The sequence below is a fragment of the Octopus bimaculoides genome, chromosome 18 (assembly GCF_046866305.1).
Source record: "Octopus bimaculoides isolate indiv1 chromosome 18, ASM4686630v1, whole genome shotgun sequence".
In the NCBI taxonomy this organism is placed as follows: Eukaryota; Metazoa; Mollusca; class Cephalopoda; order Octopoda; family Octopodidae; genus Octopus; species Octopus bimaculoides.
The window spans coordinates 53,719,156-53,737,161 of NC_142945.1; the positions used below are offsets into that span (position 1 = coordinate 53,719,156).

The window sequence follows — 18,006 nt, forward strand, 5'->3', positions numbered from 1 at the left end:
ACACATACACACATATATATATACACAGAGAGAAAGAGATACATACATACACGCATACCCATATGCGTAAATACATATAAGTGTGTGTGCATATATGTACAAATATGTGTGTGCTTCTGTACCTGTGTTATGTTTCTCAGCAACACCACCCATGTTGGTCCCCATTACTCATCACTTCGGTAAAAGAGTCTGATAGAATAAGTACCAGCCATAAACATATAAGTACTAGTGACGATTTTCTCATCTGTTCAATGCGGTGCCCCAGCATGGCCCCATTTCAATAATTAAAACATATGTTTAAATACCAGGAAGTTTAACATTTACTCTTCAGTGTCAGACTTCTAACTATTAGATTCGCATTTGAGACGTTCAAATATTGTATTATATTCTAGCTTTTTCCTCTGGGATTAGAATCGATTCCATACTAAGTTCTCTATATCCGTGCGAATTCTATAAAATCAAATATATGTACCTATATGTGTACGTGTGTGTGTACGAGTGTTCGTATCTGTGAGAGGGAGAGAGAGAGTGTGTGTGTGTATGAGTTACAATTTTACTTCTATGTGTGTTGTACTTAGAGAATGATAAAATGCAGACGAGACGCAGTTGTTAATAGGTGATGTGTGTGCTCGGCCTAAATAAGAATCTAATTGTTTGTGATGCACTTTTGGCAATGCGGTTTCACCATTCAAAGTCAAGAAGAGAATATGTTGGCATCTTTCATAGTTATTTATGAAGATGTGTTGATGTTTACTTAAGATGTGTAACGATTGGGATTTTGATTTACTGAGATATTTATCTGTGCCCGTGAATGGATTTTTCCATGTGCCTGTTAATGTATGTGCTCCAATACCGTTGTGAGCTTGTATTGTTTGATGTTACATACTTTTCTTTCTCCACCACATTTCTTTCTCCGTATATATATATATATATATATATATATATATATATATATATATATTTATATATATATATATATATTCTTTTTTAACGCTGTCAAAGTTAACCCGACCACCCGATATATATATATATATATATATATATATATATATATATATATACATATATAATCTGGAGACGTTTCTAGAGCTCTTTATTCCTTGCTAATATATCTCACCATCTCTCTACTTCATAAACAACATACGGTGTTTTCCATAGTCAAATGACAATAGCTGCGCCATTGGTGTGTTGATTAGACCAATGCTTTGCAACCAGCTGGTTTCGTGTTCAGTACCACTGCACAGCAGTCTCAATGAATGTAATCTATTATAGCCCCATGCCGACCAATGTTATGTGAGTGAAGTTAGATGTGCAGAACCCTGTCCTACATGCGTGTCATATATATATATGGGAAACAATTTACCACGTATAATTTTGTTCCACGTTGTAAAGCTTCTGCTAATCAACTGAGTTTTTTTAATTATAGAAATTATATTTATATTTGCATATCAACCTGAGTGTTTGCAAGTTTTTATGTTTGAATATATAATTAGGTGTATGGCTGTGTCTGAATTGGTGCTTCTTCATAGTTACGTAATGTCATCAAACATAGAGAATATTTGCACAAAACTAAACGTTGTACAACTTGTAATATTGGCCGGAATAAGCTACTCTAGAACAAGTGTTTACTATCCACAAATCAGATAAAGCAGCTGATTACCTACCCTATGTATATGTATATATATATATGTGTGTGTGTGTGTGTATGTATGTATGTATGTATGTATGTATATATATATATATATATATGTATGTATGTATGTATGTATATCAAAATTAATATAAGTAGCTAGGTCTAATACCACACAATAAAGAATAAAATTTACCGTCACTAATTGTATCTGAGGGTGCTTCGGCACCCTCAGTCACAATTTGTGACGATAAAATTTTTTCTACATATGTATATATATATATATATATATATATATATATATATATATATATATATATATATATACAAAGTGAGATAACACAAAAATAACTGCAACACCGTAACAAGAACAACTACAATATTGCATTGATTACTGATATTTTGGGGGAACTTTGCAACACATGTCACTAATTGAAAGGTCAGAGGGTCAGTGATAGTATTATTTATTTTCTAATTTATCTCTGCCGTTTCATTTATATATTCAGGCATTGTATAAAATACGTCTGGATTTAGGAGACAATTAGAAACAATATTTCCAATTTATTTAACGTGCTAATTATTCAGATTTCATTCAACAAACCGAACAATCAAAATTCTTCTTCTGGCAATACGTATATTTAGATTTCGCTTTTCTTTTTTACCGCGCCATTAGGTGTAGCCTTAATTTTGAGCAAATATCACACTCGTTAAGGTTAAATACAGTGTTGGTTCTGTAATGGTTGTTATGGTGAGAGTGGTATGATAGCTGTTGGCCATGGTGGAATGTTTCAATAACAGTTTCATGTTTATTATAGTTGTGGTTATGATGATGGCTATGGCGGCAGCGGTATCTGACAAGTATTCTAAAATGTTATATATTTTTCTTCTTAATGTCTACCCAACCCGCTAAATGAATAACTTATAATTGATACTAAACTGAACATTTAGTTGACGAGCCTGCTCGATTAAATTCCTTGAACATGCAACTTCTGCATATCACTCTGGGTTCGAGTTTGCCTTCTTTCTAATCTATTTTAGGGAGAAGCAAACCAATAGGGCATTAGAATCATATACATATAAAGAGCACCAAGCATGTTTCCTACGTTAATTTCTGGTCACGATTTTAGTCAAGAAATCAATTATGCTATTACTATCCAGTGGTAGATATTGAATAGTAAGATGACTGATCAACCTAAAATTTCGTGTTAAACGCCAGCGTGTTACTTGTGGACATGTCCGTCAAAATACCTGCATCCTACAGACCAGAACGTTTCTAATTTTTTTAAAATAAAATAGTAGAAATAGGAAAACAAAGCCTTTCTAAAAAAATCTCTACCTCATCTTTCACATAAGTAACGGTCCGGCTTTGAAGAAATTCGTGGGGAATAAAAAGTTTAATACGAATGCCTTGAGTGTTAAATTATCCAAATTTACTAGAATTGCTTCTGAGGCGAAATAAAGTTGCTGGTAACTCATGTATTGATCAACAGCTTTGCACACTTTTATAACATTGATATTTTTCAAGCAGAGCACGTTTACCGCTTTATATTGATTTTGCACCGCTAAGGTCTGTGCAATGAGAGGGGGTTCAGTTGTAGAAGTAGCAAAACACAGGTGTTTCTTAACGGACAACTATAGCTGCGACTCTTTCAAATATTGATGATCGGAAATATGTTGTGGCAGTGAAAACAGTTCCAGAATTTTAGCGAAATACAAAAGTGCATTTGTACTCTTCAAAATACTCCTCCCTCTAAATAAGAACTGGATTTGCTAGAAAAAGTAACTATGACTCTCATCAAATATTATCTAGCAAAGGTGAAGGAAAATAAAATGAAGGACATCCGATAAAACGTTATGTGGCTAACATGGGATTGAATATTTAGATATGGTTACGACGAGAATACTATTAATCAGTTTTTCTCGTCCAGTACTCATCATATTCCTGCGTGCCTGTAGCGGAGCGGTCCTCTCTGGTACAAGCACTTGCACTGGGCCTTCGGTTTGAAGATACTGTCCTCTCTTCTGCCCATTAGTCACAGAGACTCTCTATTAGGTCGTTCGTACTTTCGACCTCCAGACCAACGAATAATAACATCTTAAAGCGAGGATTGTGACGGTTTAGTTTGTCGACATTTGAATAACTATCATACTCATGTAATTTTCTACGAATCTCTCCCTCGTTAATACTCAAAGCTTTGAAATCTGTCACATGTAATAACGCTTAGCCATTACATGGCCCCACGTCCTAGACGTGTTAGCTAAATTACTAACGAGCATTATTTTCCCACCTTAAATGAATGCCCCATTAAAAATGTAGTTTTAGATTCCTTATTTGAAAATGACATGACCTTGTGTGGTTGGACCTTGTAACAAATAGCATGGTTACAGTACACCAAAAGTTAAATTTTGGCATCTGCATTAGTCTTGGGCATCAAGAGAAGACATTATCTTTCACTACACATCACACTTCTTAGACAAAATATACCATTTGTCACGAAAGACAAGACTTGTTAACTTTAGTTACACTAATGAAAAGATCAACTATTTAAAACATAGGCATTCATAGCTTAAATTGTAAAAGGACGGTTCTGTGTGTGTTGTTTTATTCCACTCCCCTTGCACTATACCATGTGTAAATATCTTTAATATAGCTTTAGATGAAGTTGCGTCAATAAAAATTGTGTGGAATTATGCTTGTAATAATCCAAGAATAATAAATATGTAATCATTCATCTAATATACACGCTACTGTTATACTGAACACTTGTAAATAGAATGTATTTTTGTCGTTGTATGTATTGATTGCTAGTAAAACCGGGCTAAACCAGTAAATGTTAGATTTACTCATAAATATTAATATAGCATACCTCTCCAAATAAACAAACAAACAATATCCATTTTGGCATGAACAATTATAATGCATGGTCACTACAACATCCTACTCGTATATAAACCATATTATGGTATATACCAGATAAATCCACGATTTCATATCTGGGTATAAATCGAAAAGAGTATATGGCACTTAGAACACGATATTTTAGCGTATGAAATGGTCAAATTAGCGATATGCTCTTAAGGCACGACTCTATATAACACATATCCCTGCGAAAACAGCGATATCATATTGGATGTACGCATAATGGAAAACTGTAAACTAGTTAAAACATTGATTGTCCCCCGCAAAATATGTACATATATATGCCCCTCACACACACTTCCGATTAATATCTATTACATTCTTTGTGACGTTTGGTCAAACCTGCCTTTAAATATAATGAATAGCTCTAGTCTATTTCAGTGAACAAATCGTTCAAATTTGTAGGAGGTAAAACCCATTGTATAATATATTTCTAAATTATAAAGTATTCCAAGGAAATGTACGTGAGTCAAATCTGTATCCTATTTGTGTCATATGCTTGTTCTGACTGGGAATGCATTGTTGGCGCCAACCCGTATCCGAGTAGTAGATTTGTAGCCTGAGTTCGAGCCTCTGAATTAATCGTCAATAAAAACAACGTGTATGTGTGCGCTGCTGTGTTTATTATAAGAAAATTAAGAAAGCAAGAACAAACAAGCCCACAAATAGCGATACGATGTGATCAGACTGTTATAAATATCCTGATAGAATTAATCGATTTTTAATTGAATATGTAGTGTGGTATATGAAGAGACTTAAGTACAGTCTGACTAGAGAAGACAAGACATGAGTGTCATATGGTTGTCGAGATCCAGCTACCGTAAGACGCTCACCAAGAATGAGTCAGAACAATAAAGAGCTGCAGCATCATACAACTTAACAAGATGACATATGAGTCAGACCACGTGATATTTCGTGACATTAATGTTTTGTTATTTTATCTTCATTAGAAACATGTTCTGAACTACCGTAGAAGATCTGGAATGTTTCTCTCCAAATTAATAAGGCCATGTCATTGATATAAATTCCTTTCAATTTAAAATGTTTGCTTACATCGAAACGAATAAAAACAAAATCGAAGTCACTTTTCAATTAGGAACTCCTTTTTAGTGTTAATGTGATGAGGAAAAGGTAAGAAAAAATAAACATAGAGAAAACCACGTTTCATAAAATAAATTACATTATATTCATTATCTAAACTTCATAGAAACACTCCCTTTCAAAGAGTTTGTAGCAAAGTTTTCAGGTAGTTAATTATGGCTGATTACAAACCAAGTTTGTTATACAAGAACTCGTTCAAAACATTTAGTATTTTAAATGTAAATTTTTAGAACATTTTTTGTGAAGTCATTCTTAACTAGTCAAAAAGTATTTCATTAAATTTCGCCAGTTTTTTGTTTTTTTTTCAAAAGAAAAAAATCTATGTTTATATGCACCTTCCCTATTTGAAATAACTGGGGCGGGGTTTCATTAAGTGATTGGTTTCTCTCAAGACCCTCGATGAACTTAGAAACAAACGGATGATTATTTAAGCAAAGAGGTCCTTATTTAGGTTGCACAAGTTGCGAATGTAGCGGTTTATTGAAAGTCCAGCCAGAGGCATTTCCGTGGCGGACCTGTCGCTCTAAAAATGCTAACCTTATCAGTTTTAATCTACTGACATTAAAATGAAAGACAGACAGAATATCTTTTATTTCTTATTACTTGGTTCAGTCATTTAATTGCGGCCATACTGGTGCAACGCCTTCAAGAATTTTAGTCAAACAAATCGAACCCAGTTCTAAAATTTAATTTTTAAGTCTGACATTTATTCTCTCTTCTCTCTCGTTTGCCGCTCTGCTAAGTTACAGGGACGTAAACACACCAACACCCGTTGTCAAGTAGTGGTGGTGGTGGTGTTGGGCAAACGCAGACACAAATACACACACACATACAGATACGACGGGCTTCTTTCAGTTTCCGTCTACCAATCCTCTCACAAGGTATTGGTCAATCTGAGGCTATAGTAGAAGACACTTGCCCAAGGTGCCAGGGAGTGAAACTGAACCCTGGACCGTGTAGTTGGGAATCAAGCGTCTTCCCGCACAGCGACGACTCTATTTACAAATAGACTATGCTCCAAAAGAATACAACGGAAAATGACTGATCGTAGCACAGCTTGTTATGCCTTGATCTTAACAGAAACAATAACATGATAGAAATACGCAACATATTAACAGAAGAGAAATAACAGAAAGCAACAAAGAAATATCGCAATTACCGATTGCTGAATTACAAAGAACTTTTATTGTTTTCTTTTCATTAAAAAATGATTTTTAATTGTGAAAATATTATATCAGCAAGATTCTACATTTGGATGCTCCCTGCCGTAACCGGGGCGTTTCTTTCAGCGCTTGCCATATTTAAGCTTTTCGTCTACACTCTCGTCAGTTACACATCCACTTTTCATTTCTTATTTGTCCTCTCATTTTCACCCATTTTCTCTCATAAACGTCCTGTGTATTTCTGTTTTCTCGGCTTCTTTTACTTTTTTCTCTCAGGCGCAGTAAGAATATCGATCATGAAAAACTTAAAACTGCTTTTACCCTTTCTCTTTCATCTTCTTCGTCTTGATACTGAAGGACATCCTCTCCGAAACGTCGGTTACAAAACCCTGACGTCAGTATTGTCTTACTTTTCATGCTGACGCAGACATCTTTTGCTTTCCCGTTTACACTCTTCTTCCTTCTGTCTCTCCTCTCTATTTGTGTTTATATATATATATATATATATATATATATATATATATATATATATATACATACATATATATGTATATTATTTATTTAAAGGTGACAATACAAGTTGAATATACTATCACGGGTCAGTACGTTATATGTGTGTGTGTGGGTGTGTGTATAGACTGTAGTATCGATAGAGTTTGGACACAAAATGTTTGTTCTCCAACATTAGTAGACAACTTACTTCTAACGATTGTAGACGTAAGAGCAACATGAATATCATAGAATCCAACCTCACTCGAGGAACTGAGACTATAAATCGATAGGGCTGGAGGCAATTTTAGTTACTTGTCTGCTACTCTGTTGCATGTTGTTGAATGATTGTACCGGTTTTTTTCTGGGATCATGATAGATTTTTATGTTTGAAGTCTTTGATGGTCCATGTTCTGTTGCTTTTATTCTCCTTTGCCTGGTACATCTTTTATGCAGGAATATAGAAACTTATATACATGTGCCTAGATATATGTGTGTATTATAAAATGTACGTGTGTGTATGTGTTTGTGCATATATATATATATATATATATATGTATGTATGTATATGCATATGTATCAATGCATACACACGTACAGGCACACAAACATAGACACGTATGTGTTCGTGTGTATTCACATATCAATTAATAACAATTTCCAAACGATTATTTTGCATCTATTGAGAAGTAGCCCATTCTGTTATGTTTCTATCTGCAGAGAAATGGAGGAGAGAGATAATAGTAATAGGTCGATTGATAGATAAATAGATAAATAGATAGACAGGTATATAGATAGATAATTAGATAGGTGAAAAGATAGACTGACAAAAAGACAGACACAGATAGATAGATAGATAGATAGATAGATAGATAGATAGATAGGTATGTAGGAAGATAGATAGTTACATGCATAATTGGTACAATTTAGTGGAAGCAGTTTGCAACCAGAATTTCAGTATCAATGTTTCCTATCTTCCTCAGAACCGATAATTGAACCGATGTAATTTCTTTCATATTGTGCATAAACTGCCTTCAGATAATAAAGCAGATGTCTGAAATTGTGTTGCTCCTTGTCGGAGAGGCTAGTATTTGACCTGTTATTTGACTCACAGTAATAGGTGAGGAGAGGGAGAGAGAGTGATCAAGTAAAGATTCTAATTGATTTTGTCCATGACGCGACATTTTAGGAATTACCTGTCGTTTGCTCCATTTAATACTTAGGAAGCTAAAGTCGACAACCACGCTAGACGCACATTAACATGTTTTTTATAATTGTGGGGTTAACGATTTCACTTGAGGGTGCAGGTGGACTGTATAAGACTATTCATCTTAGTAAATTCAATACACTTGGTTCAAGTGATATCGATGTATGACAAGTTTCTTTCTTAAGAGAATGATATATTTTTTAATAGGGTTTTCCATGAAATTTCATATTTTTTTTTGTAAGCAGTCTCTTTCAAGATTTGAATCCATTGATTTGAATATATTCGTATGAGTAAAAAATGTGTTAGTACTATGAATATAATTTTTTGGCAAAATATATTCTTCCTTGTATTCCCACAATTTTTCCTTTTTTTTTCACTTTTATATGCAATAAGAATTTCTGCCTCAGTCTGCCTCTTTTTATTTGGGACTATATTTTGTACTTTTTAATGTGTTTCTGATTCTAATGTGTTTTTGGATCTGTAAAATCTTAAGATCTTTCGGATTTATCGTTTTCGTCCACTCTCATGAGGCATTAATAATTGCACAGCTATTAATGGCATCTTGTATTATATATATATATATATATATATATATATATATATATATATATATATATATATATTGGTGTGTGTTTCTGTGTGTGTGTGTTTTGTGTCTTAGGTCAATATATGACAACAGAATATAATTATAACTCGTCTGGTATTAAATTTTATACAATACGACAATTTATTTGGTTCTCCTTTAATTAAACTTGGAAACTAGTATTAAATCAGAATGAGCTATGAATGGGTTTTATTCTATTTGATTGAAAGGCTGTTTTAAGAATAATAACAATCAATGCCATTAACTAGTTCTAATTCTGATTCTTAGCCAACAACGTTAATGCTATTTTTACCAAAATATTTGATTACAAAATATATTGCCAGAGTCCGTCATGTTGTACAGAGAGAAACCTGTTTCAAGTTAATAATTTTTATTTTCAATGGACAGGAACAATTGCTTGGCTGATAATGATAAATTCTATGAAATACACTTATGAGCTGATAACACCATTCATCTGCGATATTTTGAATTCCAACCAATGGCTGCAATTTTTAATTCTATATTTTATATATTCTTGCTTTCACAAACAGACGAAATTTATATCAATGTATTTATGTTCTTATTAGCAGTGGCCGGTTAAGATAAAAGACGACGTCAAATTTTATGAGCCGAGAACCACGACGCATTTCTGACTAGATATATCGTGTCACTATAACACTGATTATTATATGCTATCCTGTTGCTTGCCAGATACCGAAGCCTGTTGGTGAAAGACACAGCTTTCACCAGATAAACTGCAAGTGAAACTTGAATCTAAATTATAAAGTTTTCGCTTGTGGAAATAAATTCTACAGCTATATTTATTCATGTGTAGGAAGATCGGGTATCGTTTTGTTTTGGACGTTAGTGCTTTTGTCTCGAACACATCTCGTTCTCTGATTATCATGTAAGGACTGAGGAGTGATGTTCAACCGGGAATTGAAATAACCTTATCACTGAATATCTCTGAATTTTAAAGAGACACGACAGACACCGTAAGACTTCTCGCTTCCCATTAAGAATTCTACCTATACATCGCCGTGGGTTACTAAATGATTAATCGTTCCAAAAACTATGGTATGTAAAGCTTATTGTGACGGAATGCAAAACCAAAGCGTAGTTGGGCACAAGCCGTACTGAGGAACAAACACAAAGGCACATATATGCACATATATGTGAGTATGTGTATGCGTTTGTGCGTGTGTGTGTCTGTGTATGTGCGTCTTTCTACCCTTGCGTTTGTGTTTGTTCCCATAACCAATTGACATACTGTGTGGGATTGTTTATGTCCCTAGTAACCTAAGGTTTCGGCAAAAGTGAATAATGAACAAAAGCTGATAGCCTTTCGGCTACACGGACGGGAAAAGCTATTTAATCCGAATGAGTTATGCTAAACAGAAATATGTTCATGAAATAAATATCTGAACTAATGTATTTAAATTTAAGTTACACGAGCCACAAAACGTCTTGCTTTATTTTTTTCACTCTGGTTGATATTAGAACCTCATCAGTTGTTTGTCTATTCAGCTATCTACATCCGTTAATCTATATAGAGTTGTATCTCGTCTATTATGTTACTGATGTCTCCCGTAGCTTCCTGAAAAATATCAACCGTTAATTAACCGCAACATCTATAAATCAAATAAATATCACTTAGTGTTCAATACAATATATCGGTTTACAGGGAATTTAATTTCTAGAAACCCATGTTGCTTTGCAGTATTTGTGAGCTTTTCTCCATTTTTCAATTTTGCGTTTTTTTTATCGTCAATGGAATAGAGATTTAAACAAACAATAGGAACAATTTGTTTTCGTGTCTTCACACATGATGTTTCTTTTCATTTTATAGGTCATATAATTTCGAACATACATGCAGATATAAAATATATACAGCATTTCTCTATCCCTGGGTGGTAATTTAATCTTTCAATCTCTTTCCCTACATCCCCCATATATATATCTGCGGCACGCATACGCACACAAATTTAAACACACACACTCACAAACATTTAAAACATGAATGTTTTGTATGTATGAAAAATTGATCTAATTATCATGCGTGTTTACCAATATATACCCGTGATTGTATTCTGGAATTGCATTATATAGAACAGTTATATATTTCTCGTCAAAGAATTATCATTGAAAAAAAGAAGGATGAAATGACAGCGCTTGGAGGCAAGATATTTTGTGATTTATATTTATACTCTTTTAGGACCTGAGTTCAAATGGTGCCAAGGTCGACGTAAAATGTTATACTCCCAGAGTCAACTACATAAATACCGATAAAATAATGAATTTATTTCATTGAGTTCTCTTCTCAGACTATTAAACTAGTGACTAAAATACAAAACGATATTCCTTGTGCTTCTCACAGTTTTGAAAAACTGACATGATTTTACTTGATGGACTCTTCAACAAACATGAGACAGAGAGAATACTTCACTGGAATTAAGTACAGCATTACACAACAATAGTTTGTTTAGTGTTGAGAGAACGTGCGATCGGGCTTACACAGAGTATGTTCGAGAAGGCTGGAAAATGTGTGTCGGAGCAATTGCCATTGTATGTTTTGCATTTTGTCTTGTTTGAACTCTCTAGGTTAATGATGGAAGCGTACTCGTTATTACAATTAATATTATTCATTGGTTGGCTGATTCGCACAAACGGAAGAGCGTCTGACTACATTATATTTATTTACAACATTTATGTTCTGAGTTCAAATATCATAGATTTCGCTACAGGGTCGATAAAATATAATGTCACTCAAATAATGGGGTCCAAATAATTTCTACAGATTGCAGGCATTGTGTATAAATTAGAGAGATTTATTATCATTATTATTATTATTATTATTATCATTATTATTATGAATGTAGTGAGCTGGCAGAATCGTCAGCTCGCCGGGCAGAATGCTTACATTCTGAATTCAAATTCCGCTGAGTTCGACTTGGTCTTTCGTCAATTCGGAGTTCATAAAATAAGTACCAGTTGAGCACTGGGGTTAATATGATAGACTCATCCCCTCTTTCGGCCATGTACTGGTCCCGTGCCAAAATTTGAAATCATTAGTATGAAGAGACTGATTTCCACGTGACTCTTCCATAGTATGAATTTCATCAAGTCAAGTGACTTTCAACTAATTTTAAGATTTTGTATTTCTTTCCACGTTGGGAGCATTTAAAACATATGGATGTTATAGTTAATGAGATCCAAAAAATAAAAATATTCCTGTTAGACAAGAGTTTCATGTATAAAGATATATACACATAAAAGCTACTACCGAATGCGCACAAAGCGTAGCAAGAATAAAAGAAAAAGATATAGTGAAAGACGTTAAATAAATGAGATCAAATATAATTAGTATGAATGTTTAAGCACAACCAAACACACATGCAGATATACATCAATTATTTACATATTCACAGATACATAGACACACATATTTCAAGCGAAAATTAATAGCTATTTCGAGAGGAAATAATATTTATGTGAAGAATTCTAACGGCGCATTTCGGAAGAAAACAATAGCATTCACAGTTGTTTTGTCAAAGGAAAATAATGTTTTTATTGATGGGAGTATAATTGCAATATATCTTTATAGAAATGTTATTAGGAATAGTGAAATCCTCGATGTAGACCATAATGCGTCAAAATATTATTATTTCCCGGAACCTACCAAAACATCATTCCTGAAATAAACACAAAGGAGGCTTCACATCTTGATGACTCTGTTTGATCACAATGAGTTACAAGGATTGTACGCCATAACTAGTTTCGTTGAAAGAATGGTTTTATGCTGCTGCCTCTGCTGACCGAAGTTCGAGTTATTGTATATATTCAAGTAAGAATTAATTTAGGGATTTCTGCTCCGATAACGTGAAGAAGAAACTGTACAGACAGCAAAAGAAACAGTAGGTTGCTTCGTCAATATCTTTAGGGCATCAACAGTCGCGACTCCGACATTGCAGTAGTCATTACCTCGACTTTATTCTCGCGGGACAAACATGAACAAAATATCGTAAAAAAATAAAACTAATTAAATATTGAAGCACAGTTATAATTTCCAATTTCTTATTCCTTTCGAAAAATATTTAGAAAAGTATCCTCATTTTTCTTCGGATCCCCAGAATTAAAAATCGGTCCAGATATAGCTTCTACAACGTAGTTTCTGAAGGTGTAAAATTTCCCACAATATACCTTGCGTTACTTAATTAACCTCAAAATTTTAATTTCAATATTCCAATTCTCAGAAATCAAACGAGAATCGTGGAAATTTATTTTTCAAATAAATATAATTTGATTAATAAAAGTTCACAAACTCACACTGATTTTCTTTTATTTTATTGTTAAAACGTCAAACAACAAAATGTGATGTTTATATTGTACGTGATCCATCAACAATTAAGAAATATTTCAATCACTGAACAAAGTTAATTTGCTGAGAATGCGGCACTAATGAATCCAAAGCGCCAAGGCTCCATGGTAGAAGAGTGATAAAATTGATAGTATTAAGTTATAATATTAGTTTTAGAGATTTCATTCTAAACTCTTTCTTTTAATGATATTTCACTGAGATTATGGCGTAATGCTCCCAAATTTATCGGATTTTCCGCACATTATCTCTAACCGAATTAGTATTTTGTGAAGAGATTTTCCTCAATCATTGTAATTCTTTTGTATTTTTATAAGAAATTTACGAAAGACATCTCTTTACTTCATCTAATTATTAGTTAGTAATTATTTAAAAGGTGCCTTCGTGAAGATTTTGGTGCCGAAAATTTATTTCGAAACGTAAAAGCTCCAAGCAATCAATTTAGCAGAGACACAAATAGTTTAAATGATTTTAGTTTTAATGGCAATACTTCAAATTTAGAGAAGCGAAAAAAGAAACAGAAAGCTTAACAAAAGACAATGTTTTGATTAATTCTATAGTTTTACCATTAAAGAGAAATTGATGCAACAAATATTTGGATTGTTTTTCTATATAAATTCATTAGTTGGCGAGTTGCTTTCCAGATATGGTGATACAACAGCTTTTTTTTAATGCTTTAGAACATGTATTTTTATTTAAATGTAACAAAATGTATTCTTTCTCTGTAATTCTACATTTAGATGTAAATATTTTCACCTGGTCGAGTCGAAAATGTATTGAATTACAAACGAAATGGGTCATAGTTCGCATACCGGTTCAGTAAGGTATTTACGGCCTGAATGCTTAAACATTAATGAATTCAGTTTCATACACCAAACAATGATGGAATCAGTCCATTTAGATAACAACTAATTTAGTCATAGACAGGGATATTTCAAATCGGAATATGAAGAATGCAGAGTAATATGTTTCATTCCATATTGTACAGTTTATGCCAGTTCACCCTATTATTGTCTGCAACGACAGCTAAAGCTCTTTTTATTGATTTCTAGGTATAGATTTGTCGGCAAGTTTAGCTTCAAAAGTAAACGTCTATAACACATTCTTTCATCCTAGATACGTAAAGAAAGACAAAGTCTTAAGATGCATCTCTGTGATCCAATTGGTTAAAATATTTAAATAATTTGCTTTGTGTTGCTTATAACTAATAGTTATTGTTTTATGGGGTTAAGGAGCAAATGTTCTGCCAATGAGATGTTGTCAATTCAATACTATTAAAAGTTGTCGTCCTTGTAGTAGTAGATATTTATCATAACTTTCAGGTTCAATCCGGTGATATTTTAAATTAAAATTCCAAAAGGTCAAAATTTAGACAAAAGCAAAAGTTGTCCATGCAGGATACCCAACACACGGTATTCGTTATGAACAATGGTTTCTTAGTGCTTTGTAATGCACTGTAAGAAAGATAGGAATACGGAGCTGTAACAGTCTGTCCTCTCAAGACTATTTCGAGATTAATCAAAAATTAAACGACGACTGACCACAGCTTACATCTTAATCTCTGACGTGTGTCACGAATTTCTTCATGTGTTGGAAGAAATATTTTTTAAAAATACCCGCGAAAGAAAAGAAAATTCGCTGCTGCTTTTCCAAAGAAAGTAATCATGTCATTTTCTCAGTTTCCCGTCAGCTTTCTCAGGCGCTCACCACGCTCTCGTTTTTATTAAAACTGATTTCCCTATGGACGTCATAGTACACGTTTCTTATGTTGTGGGAATAGCATCGTATGATTCTGTCAGAAAGGAGAGACAAATAAAATGAATTTCACAGAGAACACATATAAGATATACAAATGAATAACGTACAATAAAAATGTATCAAATAACGATATGATTAAACAGTGATTTCGTCTTGCATTGGCACTGTCTCAAATTCACAGGGACGGGTTAGAATCGATTGAATCAACTCAAGTACATGATTGCTACGTATTTAATCGAATCTAAAAAAATAAAGAAAAAATGTTAAGCCGATCCCGCCAGAATTGGATTTTCGAGAGAAAGAAACTTTGTAAATAAATACCACGATATTTTATCAAGAAATTTACTATGTCTGAATGTACGTCACTTTTGTAATTTAAATAATAAATGAAACATATTGCATCTGTCTAGACTGCTATGATTAAATAATTACTTCGTGTGTCTGCTATAGAGAAAATTGTATATCTGGATCGTATTATTCAGAATCACCTTCCTATAGAATATGTGCCTCATGAAGTTTCAGAATACATATAAAAATATTATTATTACTTATGTAAGGGAGAAGGCGGCGAGCCGGCAGAATTGTTAGCGCGCCGGACGAAATGCTTAGCGATATTTTACCCATCGCTACGTTCTGAGTTCAAATTCCGCCGAGGTCGACTTTGCCTTTCATCCTTTCTGGGTTGATTAAATAAGTACCAGTTTCGCACTGGGGTGGATGTAATCGACTATCCCCATCCCGACAGATTGCAGGCCTAGTGCTTATAGTAGAAAGGATTATTTATGTAAGGGTGGCCAGTTGACAGAATCGCTAGCATGCTAGGCAAAATGCTAAGCGGTATATCGTCCGTCTTTACGTTGTGAGCTCAAATCCAAACAGAGTCGACTTTTCCTTTCACTATTTTCAGATCGATAAATTAGTACCTGCTGAAAAGTGAGGTCGATGACATCGCCTTATCCTCGAAATGACTGGCCTTGTTCCAAGCTTTAGAATTAATATTATTGCCATTATATATAGGTGCAAACATTGCAAGTTCTAGCGGTCACGTAGTTTCGTTTTCAAACCAATATGCAGCATCTTCGGCAAAGATTTTTACTATAGCTCCCAATCAGTTAGTTATTTGTTCGTGAATTTGGTAGAAAGAAAATATATGTATATGTGTGTATATATATATATATATATATATATATATATATATATATATATATACTAGTAGAAATGTAAAATAGTCAAGAAGTTACGTTCAATTAGAACAAACTAATTGATTACCCAATTATCCTCCTAGTCTGGGTCACACGCTGCTTAAGGGTCACAACTGAGGTATAGACCTGTTAAATTGGAAACACATCGAAAAAGTAAAACAGAAATGGTGGCTGATAGGAAGTGGAAATGAAATGTATGATAAAACTGGTTAAAATGTTGGATGAAACTGACCCCACAACTTCCATTTTTTTTTAGATGCTGTGAAGATTGTCCAGCTATATTTCACAACAATTAGCTGTTATGTATCTTTTAGTTGAACGTATGGAAGACGTTTCCTAATCTCTGATTGTCAATATCAAAATATTTACGGACTTCTTGACATTTCAGAAATAGAAAGCTGATTTCCATCATATTGCACTTTTCCACGCCTTACGGCATAACTACATCAAATAATGCAGTCTCAGATACCATCTTCCTGTAAAAATTAATGGATGGTCAAACCTGAAAACTCTTTGGTTTTATATCAACAGGAACCGCGTTATGCTTGTAATGCTGGAGCAAACAAATGATTTTAGAAAAGTAGTTTTCTATTATTTAAACTCAATGTAAGACTAATTTCACATTTTGGCGTAAGAACAACAATTTTCGGGGGAAGGGTTAGTAAGTTACATTGACCCCAGTACTAAACTGGTATCAAAGGTATCGACCGCAAAACGAAGAAAGACAACGTCGACATGAGTAGCATATGAACTCAGAACATAAATTGGCGGAAAGATGGTGTACTTATTTGCTCCGCTATACATTTAAAAGTGAGAATAGAAAATTATTCTCCATCGAGGAAAAATTTGAAAGCTTCATTTCCTATCTTTGCTGTGTTCAGCTACTTTCAGACAACATTTCAAATTTGCCTTTAATTGAAACCCTTTTTACGCAGATGAAACCATCTTCCTCCATTCACTTTAATTATATTTCAGCTGTGATGCTCTTCGTCATATTTTCGAATGTCGGTTTAACAATACAGTAATACAAATATTATTTCAAGCAAACTAAATCACATTTAACTGTCACATTTTGGAACAGACTTTAATATTATCGAATTCTATTTCGTTCATGCAACATAAAACTTCATTTCAGACAAACATTGTTAATATCACAAATAGAAGGTAACATTCTGATCTCTAGAAGGCTACAGGGAACTTAGCGCATATCTGGATAGCAATGCTTACTTTGATCATGTACATCTAAGGCAAGCGTTATGCGAAAACCATTCTATCATTCTTTTGATCGATAAAACCCATCAGTGAAATATCTTAAATTCCCGGCATATCGGCAATCTTCATTTTGTTCGATCTAGTAACTCACTTATAAAACATTGCGTTCTTCAACATTTGGCGAATGAACCTAATTCTTATAGAAGCAAATCTTTGCATCCATTTATTGCCATCCATACGTTCTTCCTCTCAACGAGACATAAAATATTCATTACTTAGACATACAAGACATTCTCTCTAAAGACTTCTGCTATGTAGAAGTCTTCTTACATATAATTAATTATCGCCACTTTATGTGAAACCTAT

General features: G+C 33.6%; 1 long non-coding RNA gene across 1 annotated transcript; it reads right to left on the reverse strand.

Annotated features, from left to right (window-relative positions):
• Positions 1-12,453: 12,453 nt before the first annotated feature.
• On the reverse strand, positions 12,454-16,200 carry LOC149132108 (uncharacterized). Its single transcript, XR_016244888.1, has 2 exons — positions 16,150-16,200; positions 12,454-15,260 (listed from the first exon to the last, which is right to left on the reverse strand). It is a non-coding gene; the product is annotated as an uncharacterized LOC149132108 (long non-coding RNA).
• Between the last annotated feature and the right edge of the window lie 1,806 nt (positions 16,201-18,006).